Source organism: Nelumbo lutea, chromosome 1 (assembly GCF_056320005.1).
Source record: "Nelumbo lutea isolate HS-2025 chromosome 1, American lotus-T2T, whole genome shotgun sequence".
Lineage (NCBI taxonomy): Eukaryota > Viridiplantae > Streptophyta > Magnoliopsida > Proteales > Nelumbonaceae > Nelumbo > Nelumbo lutea.
In genome coordinates this window covers 30,396,827-30,422,890 of record NC_142684.1, presented here as the reverse complement: position 1 = coordinate 30,422,890, position 26,064 = coordinate 30,396,827, and the positions used below count along the sequence as shown (strand labels likewise).

The 26,064-nt window shown below is 38.3% G+C and overlaps 1 protein-coding gene across 6 annotated transcripts in view; it reads left to right on the top strand.

Annotated features, from left to right (window-relative positions):
* The first annotated feature begins 22,726 nt into the window (after nucleotides 1–22,726).
* The window catches only part of LOC148874137 (syntaxin-81-like), a 46,708-nt gene continuing 43,370 nt past the window's right edge, over nucleotides 22,727–26,064 (top strand). For 2 of the 6 annotated variants that reach the window (XM_088965894.1, XM_088965891.1), the window contains exon 1: nucleotides 23,843–24,121. The gene's annotated coding sequence lies outside the window, so the exon portion shown is untranslated. Of the gene's footprint in view, nucleotides 23,643–23,842; nucleotides 24,122–26,064 lie in introns of those variants that run through there. The other 4 variants (XM_088965893.1, XM_088965889.1, XM_088965890.1 and 1 more) reach the window with 3 other exon arrangements.

Sequence of the window (26,064 nt, the reverse complement as noted above, 5' to 3'; positions counted from 1 at the left end):
TGATGCACTAGCTACCTTAGGATCCAAGATGCAAGCCAGCCTGGAGCCGATAGAGATTACTATTCGGACAACCGACAAGCAATCGACTCTCATCCTAAAGGACCAGGTGGAAGATGAGGGGCAAATAGTGACTGGTGATTGGAAATATGGGGTGATATAAAAACTGAAAGGTCAGGCCATAGGAGCATAGGACATTAGGTTGATCACAAAATTCCAGTTGGTGCATGGGGTGCTATATCATCGAGAGTCAGACTCCGTGAGGACAAGATGCTTAAGCAAGCATGAAGTAGGGACAGTGTTGGACAAAATTCACAAAGCCACTTGTGGAGATATCATGAGTACCCTATTCCGTAAACTACAACGGTTGGGATATTATTGGCCTACGATGAAGTGGGACTCCACTAAGGTGAAAAGAGAGTGCGATAAATGTGTCCCACAAACAGACAGTAGGGAATGTTTAGTGATCTGCGATGAGGACTAGAGAAATATATATATATATATAGAATACCTACAAAAACACACACTCCCCATTGACATCTAGTTGCGAAGAAAGCTACTATCCAAAATCAAGAGATTCTACCTACAAGATGGGGTGTTGTACAGGAAATCTCACACAAGCAAACCTCTACGATGCTTACTCAGAGGGGAAATTGATGATATATTAGAAACAACCCATAGCTTTGAACCTACAACCCATCAGGGCTAGCTTTCCCTACATAGCCACATCCTACACCTTGGTTTTTATTGGCCAACTATGATGGAAGACACGCAGTGGCATGTGTACCAGTGCTACAAGTGCCAAATCCATGGAGAAAGGATCTACAAGCCTGCCAACGACCTGCTCCCAGATATCACGCCTTGGCCCTTTCACACTTGGGGGGTAGATCTCATAGGAAAGATACATCTACCTTCTTGGGGGTATTGCTTCATCATTTTCATGACAGATTATTTCATTAAGTGGGTAGAGGCCATCCCCTTATGATGAATATGTGCCACCAACACAACAAACTTCTTGAGACTACATATTATCCACAGATTCGAGGTACCAATGCGGATATTGACCAATAACGGCCTGTCCAAAAAAAAAATCAAGAGGCCCATGACCTTTTAGGGCAATACGGGGTGAGATTAGGGACATCTACAACATATTACCCCCAGGGCAATGGTCAGGCAGAAGCACAAACAAGACACTGTTAAGGATGCTAAGCAAAGTGGTAGCCGATAATCAAAAGGATTGGGCAGAAAAACTATCGGAGACAATATGGGCTTATCGGACATCAATCAAGAAGAGTACACAGGTGACGCCTTACTGCCTAGTCTACATCCAAGAAGCAGTACTGTCAGCAGAAATTAAAGTCAGCCCATGGCATAAAAATTAAGATAATTTTAGCACGAAAAATAATCGTACCCTATGTTGCTCATTTTCATTCTTCAAAGAAGCTTTGTGCTGGTGGTGGCCATCAGGAAGGTTGGGTTAAGCTTCAACCCAATCCATTAAACCTACCAACCCATTATTGACCCACTTATATATAATTAAATGGGTTGGGTTCAACCAAACCCGCTTTGACCTAATCCAACCCGCCCAAACCCGTTAAACTTATATTTATATACTTAAAACGAAAAACTTACTCCCACTTGACAAATAAGTTAGTCATAGCTTGGTGGTAATAGTAGTTATTTACACAAGTGGTGAAGGTTGAATCATATTACATGCATGTTATTTTACACAAGTGGCAAAGCCATTTGACTATGTTCGGGTTTCATGTTTGATCGAACAACTTAGGTTCAAACCAGTCATACCAACTTGAACTATCTAATTGGATTGTCTTCAAGCTAATCACATCAAGAGTGGTTAAACCATTTGGATTCGGATTAGTCTGATTGGATCAGATTGGACCGGTTCAATCAATGGTGTATTGAGGTCAATGGAAGTAAATTGGACCAGTCCAAATTCAGGTCGGGTTGTACAGATACGAGTTGGATTGGACAGTCCAATCCAAGTCAAGGCAAGCATGGCTGATTTGGGGTCGGAGGGACTAGGGTCAAAATCGAACCATGTCGTCCTATCCCATTTTGGATTATGGTCGACCCGGATTGGCCTACCTTGGGTCGGGTTGGTTTTGGACAGTGCTGACCGATCCAAACGAACCAAACTGAGGTAATCGGGTATACTCATGTTTAGACCAAGTTGAGCTAGTCCGGACTTGGGTCAAGTTGATTTGTATTTATGTTGATTTGGGGTGAAATGTATTGATTCGAGACAAAACTAGTTTTAGTAAATAATTAATAGAAAATTAATGCATTGATTATAAATTATTTTATTCAAATGAAGAAAATTAAGAAAAGGGCTAAGGAATTAATACTTTATATCTTTAGTGGTTAATCCAATGGTTATCCATAACCTAACCTGATCCAACCTATTTAAATTGACCCAATGGGTGATCAACCCAATTCCAACCCACCAAGTAAATGGGCAGGTTGGGTGGGTTCAGTCGATAGGGTGCAAAATTGCCACCCCTAGCACTGGTGGTCATAATATGTTATTCTAGGTCTCTAAACCGCCGACATAAAATTTTACCAGCAAATGGCTAGCAATCAACTCTTCATCGATTATTTCTGTTGTGAAAACTTATGCTAACAAATAATGACTACTGGCCATCTACCAATAAAAACCTATACCAGAAATTTGGAGAACTAAGCTGATGGTTTATGATCTCTGGTATAAAGCTTCTTTGAAGAATGAAAATGAGCAAACATAGGTAGGATTATATGATGTTTTATTATATTTAAGACGTCCATAACATATTGATCACTGGTATAAGAGGGACTCTATAACGGTTGGGATATTATATTTAAGTCGTCCATAACATATTGATCACTTGTGGAGATATCATGAGTACCCTATTCCGTAAACTACAACGGTTGGGATATTATTGGCCTACGATGAAGTGGGACTCCACTAAGGTGAAAAGAGAGTGCGATAAATGTGTCCCACAAACAGACAGTAGGGAATGTTTAGTGATCTGTGATGAGGACTAGAGAAATATATATATATATATATATATATATAGAATACCTACAAGAACACACACTCCCCATTGACATCTAGTTGCGAAGAAAGCTACTATCCAAAATCAAGAGATTCTACCTACAAGATGGGGTGTTGTACAGGAAATCTCACACAAGCAAACCTCTACGATGCTTACTCAGAGGGGAAATTGATGATATATTAGAGACAACCCATAGCTTTGAACCTACAACCCATCAGGGCTAGCTTTCCCTACATAGCCACATCCTACACCTTGGTTTTTATTGGCCAACTATGATGGAAGACACGCAGTGGCATGTGTACCAGTGCTACAAGTGCCAAATCCATGGAGAAAGGATCTACAAGCCTGCCAACGACCTGCTCCCAGATATCACGCCTTGGCCCTTTCACACTTGGGGGGTAGATCTCATAGGAAAGATACATCTACCTTCTTGGGGGTATTGCTTCATCATTTTCATGACAGATTATTTCATTAAGTGGGTAGAGGCCATCCCCTTATGATGAATATGTGCCACCAACACAACAAACTTCTTGAGACTACATATTATCCACAGATTCGAGGTACCAATGCAGATATTGACCGATAACGGCCTGTCCAAAAAAAAATCAAGAGGCCCATGACCTTTTAGGGCAATACGGGGTGAGATTAGGGACATCTACAACATATTACCCCCAGGGCAATGGTCAGGCAGAAGCACAAACAAGACACTGTTAAGGATGCTAAGCAAAGTGGTAGCCGATAATCAAAAGGATTGGGCAGAAAAACTATCGGAGACAATATGGGCTTATCGGACATCAATCAAGAAGAGTACACAGGTGACGCCTTACTGCCTAGTCTACATCCAAGAAGCAGTACTGTCAGCAGAAATCAAAGTCAGCCCATGGCATAAAAATTAAGACAATTTTAGCACGAAAAATAATCGTACCCTATGTTGCTCATTTTCATTCTTCAAAGAAGCTTTGTGCTGGTGGTGGCCATCAGGAAGGTTGGGTTAAGCTTCAACCCAATCCATTAAACCTACCAACCCATTATTGACCCACTTATATATAATTAAATGGGTTGGGTTCAACCAAACCCGCTTTGACCCAATCCAACCCGCCCAAACCCGTTAAACTTATATTTATATACTTAAAACGAAAAACTTACTCCCACTTGACAAATAAGTTAGTCATAGCTTGGTGGTAATAGTAGTTATTTACACAAGTGGTGAAGGTTGAATCATATTACATGCATGTTATTTTACACAAGTGGCAAAGCCATTTGACTATGTTCGGGTTTCATGTTTGATCGAACCACTTAGGTTCAAACCAGTCATACCAACTTGAACTATCTAATTGGATTGTCTTCAAGCTAATCACATCAAGAGTGGTTAAACCATTTGGATTCGGATTAGCCTGATTGGATCAGATTGGACCGGTTCAATCAACGGTGTATTGAGGTCAATGGAAGTAAATTGAACCAGTCCAAATTCAGGTCGGGTTGTACAGATACGAGTTGGATTGGACAGTCCAATCCAAGTCAAGGCAAGCATGGCTGATTTGGGGTCGGAGGGACTAGGGTCAAAATCGAACCATGTCGTCCTATCCCATTTTGGATTATGGTCGACCCGGATTGGCCTACCTTGGGTCGGGTTGGTTTTGGACAGGGCTGACCGATCCAAACGAACCAAACTGAGGTAATCGGGTATACTCATGTTTAGACCAAGTTGAGCTAGTCCAGACTCGGGTCAAGTTGATTTGTATTTATGTTGATTTGGGGTGAAGTGTATTGATTCGAGACAAAACTAGTTTTAGTAAATAATTAATAGAAAATTAATGCATTGATTATAAATTATTTTATTCAAATGAAGAAAATTAAAAAAAGGGCTAAGGAATTAATACTTTATATCTTTAGTGGTTAATCCAATGGTTATCCATAACCTAACCTGATCCAACCTATTTAAATTGACCCAATGGGTGATCAACCCAATTCCAACCCACCAAGTAAATGGGCAGGTTGGGTGGGTTCAGTCGATAGGGTGAAAAATTGCCACCCCTAGCACTGGTGGTCATAATATGTTATTCTAGGTCTCTAAACCGCCGACATAAAATTTTACCAGCAAATGGCCAGCAATCAACTCTTCATCGATTATTTCTGTTGTGAAAACTTATGCTAACAAATAATGACTACTGGCCATCTACCAATAAAAATCTATACCAGAAATTTGGAGAACTAAGCTGATGGTTTATGATCTCTGGTATAAAGCTTCTTTGAAGAATGAAAATGAGCAAACATAGGTAGGATTATATGATGTTTTATTATATTTAAGACGTCCATAACATATTGATCACTGGTATAAGAGGGACTCTATAATCTCTGGCATCTAGGTTCTAGTTGTCTTCTTATAGCTCCCTTTAAAGAGGATATTTTCGATTACGATTTCAATTTGAAGAGGATTTTACTTGCATCCTGGATAACGGACCTTGGCTTTTGGATGCTCAATGGATATTTCTTAAACCATGGGTACCAGGTCGGCCCTAATACGAATAGAATCTCAACTAGATAGAACTTTGAGTTCAATTACCTGATATTCCTTATGAAATCCTGTCTGTTGATGTTGGACGTCCAATCTTTGAACAGATAGGTCCTACCCTCATGTTATTGTTCCTCAAAATTATATCCGGGCCGACGTTTTAGTTACAATTGATCAACCCCTTAAGTCTGGTTCCTTTTTTAGTGCCACCCATTGAGCAGTTTACCGATTTGAAAATCTTCTTAATACTTGCTATCTGTGTGGAAAAATTGGTCACATGTATCGTCGTTGTTCCAACCTCTCCCATACATTACAGGCCAAACCTATGAGCAATATTTCAACAAGCGTTCCATGCATCTTCCTGGTCCTTGGCTTCGAGTAGAAATCCCAAAGAGAAGGAACTCGCACCGACCTTCTCTTCGTGATTTTGTTAATCTCCCAAACCGTGTTCATAATATCAGACCCCCTCCAGCAACGGATTCATCTCCCACTCCCCCTTCCCAGACCCTCACACCACCTATTCCTACAGATACTACCCTTGCTAGGGTCACGTCTGGCTCCTCCTCTTCCAATCCCCCCGATCAGGCTTCTTCATCTTTGAGGGTTTCCACCAAAACTTTTAGTATAGTACTTCAGGCTCAACCTACCCCCAATAATCTTTTTTCCTCTGGATCCAATGGGCACCTCCTCTTCTCAGGAAAAATGACTTTGAATCGACTAAGCGGATTCTGGATATACTATTTATGATAGGATAGAATCCTCTAAGCAAAGTAATCAGATTGAGCAGATTCTAGATATCGCTCAACCTCATCTAGACACAAGCAACAATCCTTCTACTCTGACTCATGCATCTCTGACAGAAAGCGCGTCTCTTGAAGATTTGACAACTCGGGTTAGTTATGTTTTTTTCTTTTTTTTTTTTATTTGAAACAAGCTGTTGTGGCTAGCTTACAACAACCACAAGACCGCCAATGTTGATTATCAGGTGGAACTGTCATGGGGCCGAGCGTTTCAAGGCAATTCAAGGCCTATGGATTTTAGTAAAAATGTATAATCCTGATTTTCTCTTTCTTTGTGAAACTAAAATCCCTATTGAAAAAAAAATACAAATTTTAGCTAACCAACTCCATTATTTTAACTCATTTTCTATTCCCCCTGAAGGACAAGCAAGAGGATTAGCCATCTTTTGGAAAAGTAGTGCTAGTATTTCTCTCTTTTTGACTTAATCAAGGTATGTTTTTCTCAAAGTCTCCTCTATTCCCATTTTAGATACTTGGCTTTTGGGTTTTGTTTATGAACCATCTATTAAAACCCACAGAAATAAATTCTGGTTTATGATAGACCTTTTAGTCTTTCCTCAACCCAGTATCGTAATATGGTGCTTGAATAAAACTTGATGGAAATTCACATCCAAGGTGGGCAACTAAGTTGGTCAAACAAAAGATTGATAGGTCTTGTTAATCGAACTGTAGATAGAGCTTTAGCGACCCCATATTAGATCTCTACCTTCCCTCATGCTTCTTTATCCCTAACAGCCTGGTGGGGATTAGACCATCATCCCTTAGTCTTGAACACTTCCCCAAAAATAACCCAATATCCTAAACCATTCAAATTTTATGAGATGTGGCTTGTTGAGGAGTCTTGTAGAACTGAAATTCTTAAAGGATGGGATTGTCCAACTACTAGGTATGCTGCTTACCAACTTTCTATCAAAATGGACCAAATCAAGCAAAATTTGATAAAATGGAGAAAATTTAAATTCACTAATACCTAAATAAATTAAATCAATTGAAGTCACAAATTATCCAAGTAGAGCAATCTACACCCTAGGATAGGAATTTACTGACTTCTCTTTATAAACAGTATGATGATCTACATACCCAAATTGAAAGTTTCTGGAGACAAAATCTAGACAACCCTGGCTGAACTTAGGAGATAAAAACACCCATTATTTCCATAAAAGTGTTATATATCTCTAGAGAAGAAATGAAATCTAAGGTGTTAAAGATAACCGAGGTTCTTGGATTACTGATCATAAAGAGATTGCTAATATTTTCATATCCTATTTTTCTGATATCTTTTCCCATCAGTCCTCCTCTAATCTCTCTTTTATTTCAGAATTGTTTTCTCCTATTATCACTAAAGAAGATAATAGATTATTGATAGCTATTCCTTTTGAAGAGGAAATTAAGTTAGCCCTTTTTAGTATAGGAAGTCTAAAATCTCCTGGCCCTGATGGTATGCCTACTTTGATCTATAAGAAGTACTGAAATGAAATGAGCATAGAAATCATAGATTTTGCCAAAGAATTCTTTCAGAATAGGAAATTATTGAGACGACTGAATCATACCTTTCATTGTCTTATTCCAAAAAAAAAGAAAATTGTACCAAGGTACAAGACTCCTGACCCATCAGTCTCTGTAACGTCCTTTATTCTCAAAGATTCTAGCTAATAGACTACGTACTATTCTGGATAAGTGCATCTCTCCCAATCAATCAACATTTATCCCAGACAGACAGATGGTTGACAATACCATTATTGCCTATGAAATGTTTCATTTTTTGAAACATCATGAAAGGGGTACAAGTTACGTAGCTATTAAGTTAGACATGGTGAAAGTCTATGATAGACTAGAATGGGCCTTTTTATTAGAAGTTCTGAAAGGACTAGGTTTTTCCCCAGATTTTTACCAAATCATTTTTGAATGCATTTATGTTGTCTCCTATTCCGTACTAATTAATGGCTCATTTGAAGGCAGAATTGTCCTTTCTCGAGGACTTAGACAAAGTGACCCCCTATCCCCATATCTTTTTATCCTAACCATGGAATGCCTAACTAGGCTAATTCAAAAAGTTGAACCTGAAAACCAACTCCAACATCTTTAGTTATCTTCTAGAGCTCCTTCTATCTCTCGCCTCCTTTTTGCTAATGACATTCTATTATTCATTCGAAGTCACCGAGAAGAGTTGGACAACCTAAAAATCATTTTATATCTTTTTCAAACTTGTTTAGAACAATTGATTAATCTGGAAAAAACTAGAATTTATTTTAGTAAAAATATCCACCCTCGTCACCAAAGAATGATTAGGAGACAACTCCATATGAAGAAGCTTCCTAAAAATACTAAATATTTAGGACTTCCTTTGTTATGGGAACAGAATAAACACAATCAACTCTCCTTCCTATTGGAAAATCTCAAGAATAAACTAAATGCTTGGAAAGCCTCTTTGATTAACCAAGCGGGTAAGAGAATCCTTATCCAATATGTTCTTCATGCTATGACTCTAATTCAGTTTTCAAAAAAGACAATTTCTGCCATGTATTCTATCATCAAAAACTTATGGTGGGGCAAGTCAGCTTTTAAACCACATCCTTATTACTGGTGTTCTTAGTCTAAGCTCATTGTACCTAAAATCATAGAGGTCTGGGATTTCGAGATATCAAGTTAATCAACCTAGTTTTTCTTAAAAAACTTGCTTGAAGATATCTCAATGAACAACACAAATGGTGGGCTCAAATATGGAAATCAAAGTATCTCCCTACTAATGAAAATTTCCCCCAGAAAATCCCTCAAGCTAGTTCTTTCTTCTAGAAATCCAATGCTCCTAAAGTTCAAAATCTTTTTCATGAAGTAGGATATCTAGTTTCAGTAAGTTCAACGGAGTCCATTTCCTAAGTACCTTGGATCCAGAATAGTCATTCTTTTCATATGATCAAGCGTCCTTTAAACACTGAAATCCTTAACTTGTCTTTTAATGACATCATCCAGAATGGAGAATGGAACTCTTCGCTAATCAATTCTCTTTTTTATATAACTCAAGCTTCTCAAATTCCTTTTCTCCCAAATAACACTCCTACTTCTTGGATTTGGACTAAACATTTTACTGGTAAACTATTAAGCTTAGTTGCCTATAAAATTTTAATTCAGGATATTTTACCTCAGTTAAATAATTCTATTCAATCCTGTATTAAATGGTTATGGCAACTTTCTTGTCCTCCTCCTTATCAGCTTCTTTTATGGTGCATTATCTTCAATTATCTACCAGTAAAAACAAAAATTTTTGGACCAGAACAAGATCAACTGTGTCTTTTGTCAAATCCATTTAGAATCCACCACCCATTTATTCCTTGATTGTTCCTTTACTTAATCTATTCTTTTTGCCCCCCCCCCCCAGAATATTATTTTGAACACTTCTACTCACCATAATTGGATTGATTGTAATCATTTTAGCACAAAAGTTCACTCATAAATCTGATTCTTATAAAGCTCTCAATTAGTATGTTTTTGCATTATACTACATCTGGTTTGCTAGGAATGAAAAAATTTTTAAAAACTCAGATGTTTCCAATCTATGGATTATTCACAAAACAAACTCCATTTGCATTCAAATTCTGACTAAATCATCTAATTTAAATCAAATCCAAAACTGTCCTCCTCGATTGCATGTTTCTCTCAAGGAGCATAACGATTGTATTATCTTTACAGATGCAGGAAAATTTTGTTCTTCTTATTTCTCCTTCGGAATTATTTGTCTAACAATACAATGGGAGTGTTTATAAATTGCAGGTGGAAGAAAGAATTTGTCATCAATACAAGAGGCGGAACTTTTTGCTATTTATCAAGGACTTCTATATGCCCGTCAAATGGAAAAATCTAATCTGATAATCTGCTCAGACTCAGTTAGTGATCAATGCACTTGAACGACGATCTGATCTATTTTGGCATATTTTGGGACTTCTTACATCCACTTTTAACTTATTTTCATCTTTTAACAGTATAAAGTTTGTATATATTAAGCGTATGTACAATGTTCCTATGCATGAACTAGCAAGATGGTGTAAAAATTTGTCGCAGGAACTAGTTTTACTTCCTCATTATCCTTCCTTTCTCCCTCCTGTACAAAACTTTGCAGCTTGTTCTACAGTTTAATATATTTTTCTTTTACCTGTCAAAAAAAAATATGGAGATATTTCCGATGCAAGGATGTAAAGATTGTTCGAATGAACGTTGCATTGACGGAAGCCGAACTCAATTGATACCGTACAAAATCAGCCATTCTATTACAACCAGATCCGTCAGGACTCGAGTGGGATTAATGTAAGAAAGGGATTGATGTTCCCTTTAATTGTTTGAAAATTGGGGATGCTGACCCCTTCAGCAAGTCTTCAACTTGCTTTGGTCAATTTGTATAATTAAAAACTAGTAGATTATGATTTGGGGAAGAAGAGGGTAAGGATGAGATGAAGAGAAAATAGGAGGGCAAGTAACAGGGGTGCAATTTTTGGGTTCATGGGGCTACATATATAAATTAAAAGATAAACAAAAATGGGACATTTACTAAAACACCCTTTGTAGTTTCATGAATTTACTAAAACCTACTTTATAGTTTGTATTTTACTAAAACACCCCTATAATTTGCAATCAATTTACCTAATTGACCTTCTATTAGATAGAATTGGAAAATGATACTTTTTACTTTTATATCCCCTTAAACAAATTTAATTTATAGAAAGGAAAAATGGAATTATCATTCTTGTCCCCTAGTAAAATGCAGGCAACAATTCTACTCGATTAAAATTTCTTGTCTATTTGAAAAAGGAAAGCACACCATTATTGACGAAGAAACATACATGCCAATGTTCTCTCTTCTTCATTTTGCTAAAGCCAAACATTTTTTGATAAATATGAAAACCAAACCTTGTTTCTTTCTATAGAAGCTCGGTTTGAAGTTTTAGGTGTACTTTTGGAATAAAAAAAGCATGTATTCATGCCTTTAAACATTTTCCACTCTATTTATATGGTCAAGTTACCATTTTTCACGAAAAAAAGAGTTACAATTTTTAGACATAAATGCAAATGATTCTTAATAGAAGGTCAATTAAGTAAGTTGGTTGCAAATTATAAAGGGCATTTTAGTAAAATGTGAAATATATATATAGGTAGATTTTAATAAATCTGTGAAACCGTAAGGGATATTTTAGAAAATGACCTATAAAAATAAATATTTACTAATAATGGATTCTCTTAATTATCATACGTGGGAGGGCCTCGTGACCACCACTTGTCTTTTGCAAGTAGTGTATAGCAGATCCAGGTTTTAACAATGCTACATATCTCTTATTTTGTCCAAAATTTTTGGATGTTGAATGAAGCGACCTACCATGATAAAAAACATCTTGGTTGACAAAGCAAAATAAAGATTACTATCTAAGGTCTTAAGAGGAGTAGATTACAAATTCATGACTATGAGGTCATCGTTCACAAAATTTGTCAAAGACTGTTACGTACCCCAGATTCAACCCAAGCCAAGAGATGCTTGGCCCCACTAAAGGATGTCACCGACTCAACCATAACCAATTCCAGAGACCCAAGGTGGCTGTGCTTTTCACTGTTCTTAGAGAAAGGCATATGTCAAAGACCCAATGTGGCTTCTTAGGGATAGAGACTCTTAACAATCAAGTTAGCAAGAAACTAGAAGTGAGGACAAGCTGAAGAGCTCAATAGAGAAAGAGAGTATGAGGTCAGATCGATCGATTAGCTCGTTTATAACATTCTGAAATTGGAGATTCCATATGTTGCATCCATGTCATTTGGTGAAGTTACCAAATTTCCTTCTGATGTGGTGTGAATTGACTAGGTTACCCACCAAGTGGGACACATGTAAATTAATATCCCATAGACATTAGTCAAATGATATGCCCTTTTGCCCAAGTGTTAGCAAGACTATTTGACTTCATAGTCAATAAAGTTCAAGGGATGGTTCAATTGTTGTTCTCTGTCAAACTTGACATTAGTTAGAGTTTCTAACCATGCATTGATTCTATATATGCCTTAGGTAGTTAGTGTTGATCACTCTATCTGGTGGAGCTAGTTTGATTGATGTCTAACTGCGATCGGTTTCCCATTATTGTTTCCTACCGTGCTTAACCCTAGGCAGGTCTTTTGGTCAGGCTAGAATGAGATCTCATTGAGGAGACGTAGTCACTAGTTTTTACCTTATGATGGGATGGTGAACCAGTGTTGGCTACTTTGTCTAACTGAGTTGGTTCAGTCAACATTTACGGAGGTCTACTTTTTATCACCATTCTCTGCCTAATCCTATCATGACTTTCGTATGGGCCGTGGCTCAGAGCCTATGTCGTGCTTGGATCTATCGGCCAAGAGATTGGCTAGTAGGCGAGGTTGGCAGAGTTAGCATTAGTTGGTTTTAGGACCGAGGTCAGACTTTTGTTACCTTTCCTTGTCGTGCTCAATCTTGATGTGAGTATTCAACTCATCAGGCTTATAGCTTATTCTTGGATTCAAGAGTGATAAAAGGAAAAGAATTTACAATACGACATGATAGAAGTGTTGTCATAGGGATAGTTGCCTACACTTCGATATTCACAGGATGACTAATCGCCTAAGACAGTTTCAAAGGTAGTCTTGCGAGATGAAAAAAAAAAGAAACTTTAATTGCATTCTTCAATGGTCAACAATCCTTGATGTTGTGGTTGTTGGGTTGGTGGTTATTTGATTGGTGTTCACATCTCTGCCCCACAATGTCTCACAGCACATTCCCACCGTGTATTGGGAACATCTCCTGATAATGACATTATCGAGACTGGTACTGTCATCAAGAGATGTTCCCAATACACGGTGGCGATGTGATGTAGGACATTGTGGGGCACCCCCTTATGAAGTGCAGATGTGAACTCATTCGATTGGCCAATTCAACACATAGTTTCCAAGGTAGCCTTGTCAAATAAATCCTTTGATTTCATTCTTTAACAATTAGAAGTCCTCGATTCTTTGATCCCTTTGTTCACCTGACATCATCTTCTTGGGCCAACAAACATAACATATTCTTTATCCCAAATATGCATATGAATTCAGGCTCTATAAGTATTGAGGGGAGCACACCTCTTGAATCCTTAAGGTTGCATTTGTTTGGGGTGGAAAATCAAATTGGGGTAAACTTTACAGCCCGGTTCGATTTTATATAAGCTTGGTAATTATGCACGTACTTTTACATCAAAAATCGGTGTAAAACTCTACTTTCATTTCTCTTCACACCATTAATCAATGTAAATTATACATCAAAATTATCAATGTAAAACTCATCGGTTCTACCATCGAGGTAAACTCCTCTCACTCCACCCTGGCTGTCCTGCACGTCTCCCTCCTCCATTCTTCGACTACTCTGTTAGCTCTCTTGCCGGTGTTGCTGCTTCTCCGTTGAACATCCGATAATCTCTCTCTCTCTCTCTCTCACCTCCTCTCAAATCTCTCTCTCATTGATCTACTCTCTTTATTACATTTGGGACATATGCATGAGTTCCATACTTATGAGCCAAATTGTATTGCATGTCTAAATTCCTAGGATAGGATAGGTATCTAGCATATTAGTGTACTATGTTTTTAACTTGTCTTTTAATATATTTATTTGTTTGTGAACAGCTAGTAGACTCTAGGATATAGACAAAACATTGATACTCCTAATGTCAGGTTAAGTTTCCCATATCTTTTGGTTCATAATTTAATTCATTTGAGAGGTAATAACTGAAAATTGTTTGCATCATCTTTAACTCCAAGGGGGTTAATGGGTAACTTACAATTTAGCATTAGGAAATATATAATTTTTAAATAAATTTGATCTATGCATGTCATCATTCACTGCTAGAATATATATATATATATATATATATATATATATATATATATATATATATATATATATATATATATATATACATTGAATGTAGTTTACCTATGCCGACAGTCATGATTGCCACCATAGGTAAAGTTTTAAACAAAAAATGGACCTATGTCGGTGCTCATTCTTCACATTGTTGCTGCCTTACATGATGCCTTGGCGGTCATAATCGTTGTGTTTGAATACATAAACTGGCAGTTATGATAGAACTGCCGGTATAAAAGCAATTGGATTGGGGCCCTAAGCCGACATTTCTTTGTATCTAGACCGGCAGTCATGAGCTAGGCCAACAGTGCTCAAGGCTGTGGTCACAAAACCGCTAGCTTAGACCTAACCCGGTGGTTTTGTGACTGTCACCTTAGGTCCTTTTTTTTTGTAGTGTGATCAAGCAGCCACATATGAAGAAGTTTGAGACTCTAAGTTGAGTATCATTTTTCTTTATGGACTATGAGAAATTAGACACATGATTACTTGTACATGTTGTTGGCCTCTAGGGCTCTCATCACCTAGGCCTCAGATACCAAGGCTAGGCAATAGGAGGGCACCTTGTTGCCTAGTTGCCTAGGCGATGGATTTTTTTTTTCTTTTGAATAAAAATCATGAATCCTAGGATAATTCCCTATGTTCACTAGAAAGTAGCAACCATCTTTCACTAGTAGTTGTCTATAATCTTCATAAAAAATGTATGAACTTCATTTAAAGATAGAAAATCAACATATTCATGAATAGATGAAAGAAATAAAAAAAAATTAGAACAGAGTTTTTGTCCTAGGAAAAGAAGAAAAGAAAGGTGAGAATCAACACATGGACCATATTTGTGCTTATGTTTCATACATTGACCGTGTGAAAATTCTATTGGAACCCTTTGCTTTAAATTAACAGATGGACCAAATGGTTGAGAATCATCTGATCATGTTTATTTCTTGTTCAAACCCTCCATTCGTTCCAGCTAAGGCTTAGTTTGTAGTGAAGAAAGAAAGTGGATGCAGAAAATACTAAAAAGATTAACACCAATAACTATGCCCCTAGAACTTTAACTCTCTGAAGTCTTTACCCAAACAACCCTAGTTGAGAGCAATTATGGGGCTTGATGATTGCGAAATGTTTAAAGAATGTCTATCTTGAAAGAAGATTTTTATCTCATTAGGAGATTAGGGTTCTCACTTCTCAACGATGTATGATTGTATGATGTGAAAGGAGGCTGGTGGGGAGCAGATTAGGGTTAGAATCTATGAAGGATTAGATTTCAGAACTGAAATTGTAGGATTAGACTACTAGATCTAAAATTGTAGGGTTAGATTTCAGATCTGAAATTGCAGGATTAGATTACCAGAAACCAAAAACCTTTTGTTGTAGTGATAGACTTGGAATTCAATGATAGTTAGACTCTAACCTGGAACCTCAAACAATAGGTTTATCTACTTGATATACCCCTTTCTTTCTTGAGTTCAATTCAGTTATTTTAACAAATTTGCATCCATAGATAAAGTGTTTATCTAGCCTATGCTCACTATGATAAAGTGTTTATTTGACTATGCGTTTGTCTTTGACTACCAAATATAAGGGCACATTCATACACTGAAAGATGTAGGCAAGTTGTAGGGGCCTTCTCTACAATCCTGGGTGTCATCATTATCCTAATTATGGTAGGCTACTAGACACTTTGCAAGCATCCAGGAGCAAGGGAATGTAGGAGCATAGGAAAAGGGAAATTCATGAAGAGCATATTTAATAGCCAGAAGTGATGCCTTTCGTAGATTAGGATGAGGAGAAGATGCTTTGATTCATTGAGTGATTTACTTAGACCACATGGTCAACTCACACCAACCCTCTATTTGAATGTTGAGGAGCAAGTTGCAATGTTCCTTCACACCATTGGTCACAATGTCTAAAATAGTACAATCCATGTTAGATTTGGTGAATCCCAAGAGACTGTTAACCAATACTTTCATAATGTCCTTTGCGTTGTTCTGAAGTTGTAACCCCTGTTGGTTGCACAACCTACAGGAGATCATATACCGCTAGAAATCAGATATGATGCACGATTCATGCCATTGGTGGAACTCATATTCCTTGCAAGGTGCTTGTTAAAGAGCAGGCTCGATTTTGTGGTAGGAAAGGGAAAACCACCCAAAATGTGGTAGCCATAGTCACATTTGACTTGAAATTTACATATGTATTGGCTGATTGGGAAGGGTCAACTACTGATGCAATAGTCATAATTCCCTACGAAGGAAATATAGTCTTAGAATACCTGAAGGTAATCTACAAAAATTTTTCTATCTTCATCCTACCTCTACATCAACAAGATCATTGGAGTGAACTATTTTTTTTTTTTATTATTTACTTCCATGTGAACATAGGAAAGTACTATCTCGTAGATGCGAGTTATAGAAATATGTCAGGATTCTTAGCTCCTTATCAAAACACACGGTACCACCTCAATGAGATCCGAGGATGATTGCCTAAATCCCCAAAAGAAATCTTCAACCATAGGAATTCCACATTGAGAAATGCAGTGGAGCGTGCATTGGTGTATTAAAGAAGCATTGGACCATCCTAGACTCCGCCCAACACTTTTGATTTCCCTACATAAGTTAATATTGTCATTGCATGTTGTGTCCCTCATAATCACATAATGGGTGTTGATCCAAATGATGCAGTAACACAACAAGGTATTTGGGATACAGGTGCATGCAACTCCAATGCTAGGAGAAGTGAGCCCATGGACGATACACCAATTGAGGACAACTTAACACAACGAATCCAAAGAAATGAACTTGCAAGGTGGACCTCATTCAGAGATCAACTCAGTTTGGAGATGTTTCGAGATTGGTAAAGACTCCGACAAGGAGTTTGATGGGGTGGATTGTTGTGATACCAACAATGTTGACTTAATATATGCTTTTATTACTGGTGAACCATTTGTATCACATTGAGAATAGTTTGATTTCGTTTAATGTTGTGGTTATTAACATGTTCAGTTTCATTATTTCTATACAAGCATAAATTTTAATTAGTGGTACTAAATCTGAATTAGAAGCTCGTATGTTGAATGTTGGCATGTGTTTTTTTTATTCAAATTTAAGTGTGCTTTAAATTTCATTATTCAACTGTGTATGAATCCATTTAATTCATGATATGAGACTGGTTACTAGGAATGGTGTTGGGAAAAGATTCACAAGTGTCGGCTAGTGGTCACTTAGGAGACCGGCAAAAGGGTGAAGTCCATATCTATGTCACATCTAGCTACATCTAAGTTTAGGCATAGTAGGCATATTAGATGGAATGATTCAATGGACCGATCATTGATAGAGTTATTGGTAGAGCAGGTTGCCTTAGGAAACAAGATTGACAAATGGTTTAAAACATCTATATACACATATTTGTAAAGAGATGATGAGACGATGTGGTGTTGACATGAAAACCCCAAACATAAAGAATAGGATGCGCACATTGAAGCCAATTTATATAGAGGCAAAAAAATTGCTTACTACATGTGGGTTTGGATGGAGTTATGCAAGAAACCAGATACAAGTAGACTAACAAGTTTGGGAGGAATACCTACAAGTAAACCTGATATAACTTAAATGTTGTGATCTCTAGCAGTTGTGCTAGCACAATAAAAACATTGTTTGTCCAATGCAGGCAAATGCACTTGCACATACTATGAAAGGACGGATCATGGAGATGTATGATGATATGCAACTGGTACTTGGTAATGATCAACCTGTTGGGGATTATGCAGCAACAGGTCCTGAGATACAGGACTTGGACCTAGGGGATGATGACTATGGTGAGGGTGTCAATGAAGATGTTGATGATGATGCATCAACACCTCTAGGAGATATTGTTGTCAGCAATGATTATGGGACACAATACCATAGTACTATCCCTTGACTTGTTTCTTCCTCATTGAGTACTCGAAAGAGATCACACCGTATGAAGAAGAAACCACATGAACATTTCATCGAGGCAATTATAGGCTGAATCATACCATCAAAGACATGACAACTGCCCTCACAATTCAAACTGAGCAAGATATGGTTAATTTGTTGTATCAAGAAGTTATGGATTTATTCTCAGAGGGGTTTGATATTCAAGTCCTAAATGTAGTATTTGGATACCTAGTGGAAAATGAGAAGGAAGCAAGGATGTTCATTGCTAGGGAGAAGATCCTACGAGCCTAGATGGTGTTCACAATCTTAACAAAGTTGCCTGGATTTAGAAGGATGCCACACCCTATTGAGAGAGAAGGTTGTTGAGTTTCAAACTGCCTACATTGGACAATCTAAAATTTTCAGATTTTCTAATCTTTGGAACTACACTTTTTGATAGCATATTTGAAATTACTCTTTTTGATAAATACATATTTGTTGTGTTTCAAGATAAATATGTTAGCTTAAAGATAAATATTTGTTGTGTTTCAACCGCTGAAATTATGAATTCTAAATCTATAAATTCAAAGAAGTTCAAACTAACAATCTGAATTGAATATTATATATGAATTTGAAAGTATGATTTATATGAACTATATAAATCCTGCAATATTTCTTGAATTTCTTGAATTTTATTCATACTTGAATTTCTGGAATTTTATGAATATTTCTTAACTGTAGCTCTTAGGAGATAAAGCATCAAAAAGATCATGAAGAAAATAGCAGGCTACAAATGTTTTAGGATGAACGTTTGAACCTATTATTTCCAAGATTCAGGTATTCCAAGTGCTCCATACTACCAAAGTAATTAGGTAACACACTAGATAGATGATTATTCTACAACTCTCTACATGATGTAAATGTTTATGGTAATGCCTCTTTGAATACCAAATGCACTACCCACAAGCAAGTTTGCAACCTAGCACTCAAGGGCTTGTAGATGACTAAAGGTGCATCTTCTCTGGGCTTGGGCTACTCCAATCCCCATTGTTATTTCTCTTCCTTTTCCGAAGAGAGAAATGAGGGGGAGATAGAGAAAGAAAAAAAAGAATCCATGCAAATTGTCTTTTTGCATTTTGTAATTTCTAGATGTAGCCTAATGAATAAATTCTTTTTGAAGGAAAAGTAAAGTATTCTATTAGCTTCTACTGAAATGATCCATGATTACATGTATAGATTATGTATAAACCATGTTTGAGACATGCACTACCAGAGACTATACATCAACTAGGGCAACTAAAACCAAGTCCCCCCCACCCCCAAAAAAAAAGAAAAAAGAAAAAAACAAAATATTACTCCAACATAGGCATGTTTATCAACTAAACAATCTGCTATGTTAAAAAAATTGGGGTTGTGGAAATCTAAACTTCATTAGCTGACAGCCATGAGTGTACAATGGCCACATCCCAACACACCATCTCATCCACTGATCTCCTCCCCTGTTCTCGGACACTCTTTGGTTCCTTGCTTTTCAAATAACCCAATCGGGCTACAAGAGGAATCACTCCAAAGCACCTTACCCTTGTAGCTATTTGTGCTAGCTTCAGGATTTGAACAAATCAAACAAATTCCTTGGACTAACATTGAAGAACCTACATAAATGGTTGTACAAGAGACCCACAACTCTACAATGTAGAAACAATTGATCTGTTGACTCTTTTCATCCCTATTACACATTACCCACTCCAAGGGCTCCAACACCCAACCTCTCCTTTTACTAATGAATAAAGTTGATTTACTGATCCTTTTACCAAGCAAATAGCATGGATATTCTTATTTTGTTTCTTTCTGAACTATATTTTATGGTTCATCTAGTCTAGGAGTATGCTGAAATAATTTCTGCTCTAGCTTCTTTTGCAATAAACATGAACTGAGATGTTATTGATTATTTAAAAGGCCATTACCCATGTTGCCCCAGAGATATTTGGTGTCTTCGAAGGGGTAGATGGAAACAAACTAGTTTTATTGATTGTATAAAAAGAATTTAAACATCTACGGTCAAAGTCTTGGAATCGTGGTACAATAGGCTGGCAAAGCCACCAAATCCTCTTTGCCCATTTCTGGTAGGACTTCTAATGATGCATTCCCCCATTACAATTAGAGTCCTTTTTACTTCTTGTCTAGCTAACCCATTAGTTGACTGTGTTAACTGATCCTTGGACCCAAGTGAATCTTGTAGCTATTAGCCTGTTGCCTGCCAAGCTTCTTACTTTTCTTAGTATGTATTAATGCTTCCATAATCCTAAACTTCTATTTCTAGGCTTGCCCACTACCACATTTTTCCTACCTCAATGTTCCTGGGCCCTTTTTAGGAGGTAAGGAACTAGTCAAGATTTTTCTTTCCTTTTTTTTTTTTTTTTGTAATTAGAGGAGAAAGAGAGGTTAACAAATTTAAAATCTGCATCTGCAGTACACTTTTAGAAGAAGATTTGCAGAATGAGGCTATGGTTATATAAAGAAAAGGTTTGAGATTATTATATTAACTAGGATTGGTTTCTAGATGATCAGGAATGAATTGTGACAGTGTAAATTGGGTGCCAGTAGGTTTGATAAGATTGAGGTTGTACTTGATGTTCAGTATTTTGTTAGGATGGAGTGATGTTGGGTGTATTATGGTTGTGGCCTTTGTAACCTTGTTGGTGATATCTTAACCCTTATCACTGATGCATCTATCTTTTTTTCTTTTTAGTGAAAATTTCTTTACCATAACTAACTAGTTGAGGGCTAGATCAATTGCATATCTAGTTGGTCAGCACTCATGAGGTGAGAGACAACACCTAAGGCTTTCTTTGCTAATCATCTGACAAGTCTTAACCTTAACCATGGAAAACCTCCCATGCAAAAAGCTTTTAACCTTGAGGGGTACTAGACCAAGCCAAAGGGATTTAATGGCATTGCCTAAAGAAGTGGTTGAGAATAAAATTCTGAAAAAAGAAGGCACAAGTAAACAAGAAGCAACCACCCCGGTTTTGAGGCTGCACTTAGACATAGAACTGTGTGCGGCCTGGCGCGCGGTTCTGACAGGATGTAACGAGTCTTACCATTTGGAGGCTTTTCACCCACTTAACCCACGAGGACTCCGGTATATAAAGACCTTACCCCCCAAAGGGGAGGGGGATGGAAAAAAGGGAAGTAACCCTTGCTCTCTATCTCTCTCATATTATCTTCAAAGCTCTCTACAATAAGAGTGCTAACTTAAGCGTCGGAGAAACCCCACCGGGAAAATACCCCCGGGACCTCTAATTCAGTTCTCGCAGGTCCCTCAGCTCCCGTCGCCTACAAAGAGGAGGAAAAGATGGAGTTCTCTCAGGTCCCTCATCTCCCGCCACCTACAAAGAGGAGGAAAAGATGGAGTTCTCGCAGGTCCCTCAGCTCCCACTACCTACAAAGGAAAGAAGACCACCTCATGCTGGGGGCAGTCGGATTGCGCCACACCAGGAAGCTCCACCATTCTCTAAGTCACCGACCGCCTAGTAGGGAGTTTGCCACCGAGCAGCTCGCCACCAGGCAGTTCACCACCGAGTAGTTCGCCACCATGCAGTTCGCCACCAGGCAGTTCGCCATCGAGCAGCTCGCCACCGGGCAGTTCGCCACCGGGTAGATTGCCACCAAGCAGTTCGCCACCAGGCAATTCGCCACCAAGCAGTTCACCACTAGGGAGCTCGCCACCCCAGGCAGTTCGCCACCAAGCAATTCACCACTAGGGAGTTCGCCACCACAGTTCACCATCGGGCAGTTCACCACCAGGCAGTTCGCCCCCTGGTAGTTCTCCACAAAGCAGTTTGCCAGTAGGCAGTTCACCACCAAGTAGCTTATCCTAAGGCACGCCACCACCGGGTCAAATGGCGAGGTACTTAGCCAAAAAATTTTACAACACAAAACATTGGTACGTGGCCGAAAACGATTACATCAGTAGACATTTGGAATTTGAAGCCTAATTTTTCTAGACTATAAAAAGTCAACTAAATTCCTACGTTTACGATATAAACACGTATTTTTCTAGACCGTAAAAAATTAATAAAGTTGTATCGGGAAGTGGCTATGATGCTTGATTATTTTTTGCATTGGTGTAAGCTACCAAATTGTAGAAAAAGTACTCAGAAATACCATGTTTTACATCTTGGTGCCAAATGTGAAGAGCGTAAATTAGACATGCAAAAACAATTTACAACCTACAATTTTGTCTTTACCCCCTTTTCAAACGCAATCTAAAGTGAAATTTTCCCTAATAAAAACTATTCCGTTCTATATGACAGAGCATAAAGTGAAATTTTCCTTAACAAAATTTAGGGTAAATTATAAACACTCCGTACTATAATGACCCCTTTGTACTTTGACTGTGAGACAAAACCCTCTTGTCTTTTGTTAAAATCTGTCGTTATAATAATTTTTAATCCCAATACTACTCTTATAATATCTATTCTGATAAAACATTGTCTCCGCGACCTCAAGATACACGAACAGTAGCGGCGGTAGACTTCCAAAGTCCTTTGAGTTTAACTATTCTCGAGCCTTCCATTTGGCCATTTAGAGAGTTCCAGTTGTCAAGATGATACGACGGTGCCGGAATCGGAACACAAGTCTCTGCTCCCCCGCCAACGAGACAAGGCCATCTGCACCGCTTATGATATCGCCGTTGTCTGTCATGTCGAAGCCCCATTGTTGTCCCGGTGTATTCCCCCATTACAACAGATTATAATCGTCATTTGAGTAGTAATGGGGGAATGGGGTTTACCTTTACAGCGGTGGTCGACCAGTTCTTTGGGAGGTTGAGAGTAATAATATCTCTAGTTTGGTCACCGTAAGCCAAGTAACCAAAGAACCCAAACAGCACCCACCGGAAATTCCAGTGAACGCCGTACACAAGCGTAATCCCAGTGAACGCCTATCCCAGCACCCATCGGAAATTCTTCCTCTTTCTCATCAACGCTTCCAACGGCTAAAGTCATTCCAAAACACTCGAAACAAAACACCACCACCCCTTCGGCAAACAGCAAACCGCCAACGCTTGTAATCACCTCTCTTAGAAAAACAATCAAACAATTGGAGGTCTTCCTTAACGACGATCGCCATCACCAACACGTTGCAGATGTCTATGAAGATGGTGAAAGGGGAGAGAGTGGAGAGAGAACGAATCCATGAGAGAGCGATTTCGACAGGGACAAGAAGGAATATGTAAGAAGACAATTCAAGGTATGGGTGCCCACAATGGATGACATGTTTTGGCTGATAAAGACGAGATAACCAACAGAGGCACCACGTTGGGAGATGCAAATAAGGAACTTCGTTAGATGCCGACCTATCATTCCGAAGGCTTTGAAACGCAAGTCACGATCCTCTTCCTCTTCACCTCTCACTCGGTTAGAGCAATCGTGCCAAACTCGTACGCTGTTAAGGGAAAGGGGAAGAAAAGAGATTGAGGGAGAGAGAGAAATGCAAAACAAGGTATTATAATGATAGTATGGGAATTAAAAAAATATTATAACGGAAGGGGTCCTTGTCTCATGATCAAAGTGCAGGGGGTTTTTGCCACAGGCCCCATAATATAGGGGGGTCTTTATAATTTGCCCTGAAATCTATTCCGTTATCTAATAAAAAAAAAATCTACTCCGTTATGATTAAGTGACTTAGTGGATTTGTACCGGTGGTGGAGACATATTTACATTCCACACTCTCCCTTTTCTCCTATTTCAGCTGAAATTTTGCGATTCCGAAGAAAGCAAGAAGAATTAATTGTTGCTCATTAATTGGGCCCTAAAAGACAAGCTTGTTTTTCGCGTTCAACAAGGAGAGTTTCCAAGAGGGTGAAATGCTGCTTGCCTCTTCCGAATTTCTAAATCGAGCCTAATCCACTGGTGGATTCTTGTATTCTGCCGAGAAATTACAACAAATCTAACCCGCCCAAAATCCAAATGACGAGCAAGGTTAGTATGATATACTCTTCGCCTCCCGCAGTCTCTGTATTTCTGTTGTCTATGGTGCGTGTTTAAAGTTAAACTCGAAATTGAAATTCGAAATAAATCTATAGAAATCGATTTTGAACTAAAAAATGGTGTGTCTCTGGAGTTAAAAGGAGGACTTGCAGCAGCGGCGGTGGTTTCCTCTTCACCTCTTCCCTCCCTTTGATTCCATTTAATTACAACTCCTTAGTGGCATTGACTAGGCTTATTTGCAACAAACTGGTGAGAGAGCTAGTCCCCAGATGTCTGCGTAACAAAGCACACTGCCCTGCCCAGCTTGCCGATCCTAATGATTATTCCGGTCGCCCTGCCGTTCACCTTTATGAATTCAGTCAACCATCGGACTTGACCCGGATTTTATCGGCACCAAGAACAATATCGATTGCGACCAAGTAAAAGGTTACCTGTAGTGTTTCAGCATTTTTCTCTGTCACAAACCAACCATGACCATCGTCACCAGTCTGCACAGCAGCTTCGTTTCTCAGATCACAGGCTACATTAAAAGAGGGTATCCCAGTCTTCCCTTAATTTGTTTTGTAATGTCTTGATTCCATTAGTTTTTGTGGTATGAATCACTTGTCAAGAGGGAGTGCGGTGATGTTATGAATCTAAAGCCAATCTTGTCTCCCGAAGTATACACCATTTACCGTCGGCTAAGTATTGAATTTCTTGCTCTTTCCTCTGATATTCGATCTTTATGTTGCCATGCGTTGAATAGTTTGATGTCTCGCCTATAGTGTTTAGTATTTACTCCAATTATTTATGCTTTATCAGGCTTGATTCATGGGATTAGTTAATCACGGTTCCCCCCGGTTATCCTGTGTTGTTGCCATACAATCATCATGACGGCATAAAATTCCATACTAGCTTTTATTTTGTTTACTTGAACTAAAATTTCAGTGGGGTTGAACGGTTCAGTGGGACTATTTACCTGGGTCATACCATGCTGTTATATGGCTTAATAGTTGGTAAACTAACGATTCTAGTGCCGTCTTGCTGCCAGTTCTCATGTAGTTATTTCTTATGGTTTTGGTTTCATGTAATTTACTTCAGGCCATTCTTTTTTAGTCTATGCCATTGAATAATTCTAGCTTGTTACATTTAGATATACTATGGTGAATCCCCTCTACTGTTAGTAGTTGTTGATGTGATTTTATTAAGGGTTTTTTTCTTGTTTGTTAAAAAAAAATAATAATGATAAATTAAAAATAGAAGTAAAGTTCATATGCAATGGTACACAAGTAAATGAATAAACCAATAATTATTTTGTTTGTGCTTGTGCTTATTTAGGTCTCTCCATTCATCTATTGGGCCTAGGAGAGGGGTGCCTATCCCCTTTCCTCTCCCATCTGAGTCTTACCTGGACTGGTTGGACCATTTCCTTGGATCTTGGAGTCACTATAAATGAAAACGGATTTTCGATGCAATTTCCGGAGGTCCCATCACCTCAATTTCCTTAACTGATGGCAGGGACTCCAATTCAGCCCAAGTGAGCCAATTTCCAATGCTCATAAATGGTGAAATGGGAGCTAATGTGTAGACCAAAGGGCAAAGGTGGCTTGGTATAATCGTTTCTGATCCAAAAAAAAAAAAAAAGGTGGCTTGGTATAGGAAACTTAGTCCAGAAAAATACAACCCTCATGGGAAAGTGGCTTTGGAAGTTCCCCCTGGAACGTGAAAGGCTCTAGAAAGCATTCAGACAATGACTCGGATGTAAAAGTATCCCCTAATGCCTCATTATCATCTCCTTGGAAAGCAATTCAAGAGGTTTTTCCTTCCTTCCTCAACCATATTCAATTTGATGTGGGAAATGGGAACAAGGTCTTATTTTAGGAAGGCTTTTGGTTGGGAGAATAACCTCTAAAGACCCAATTCTCCTTACTCTTTACTTTGTCAAACTATAAATC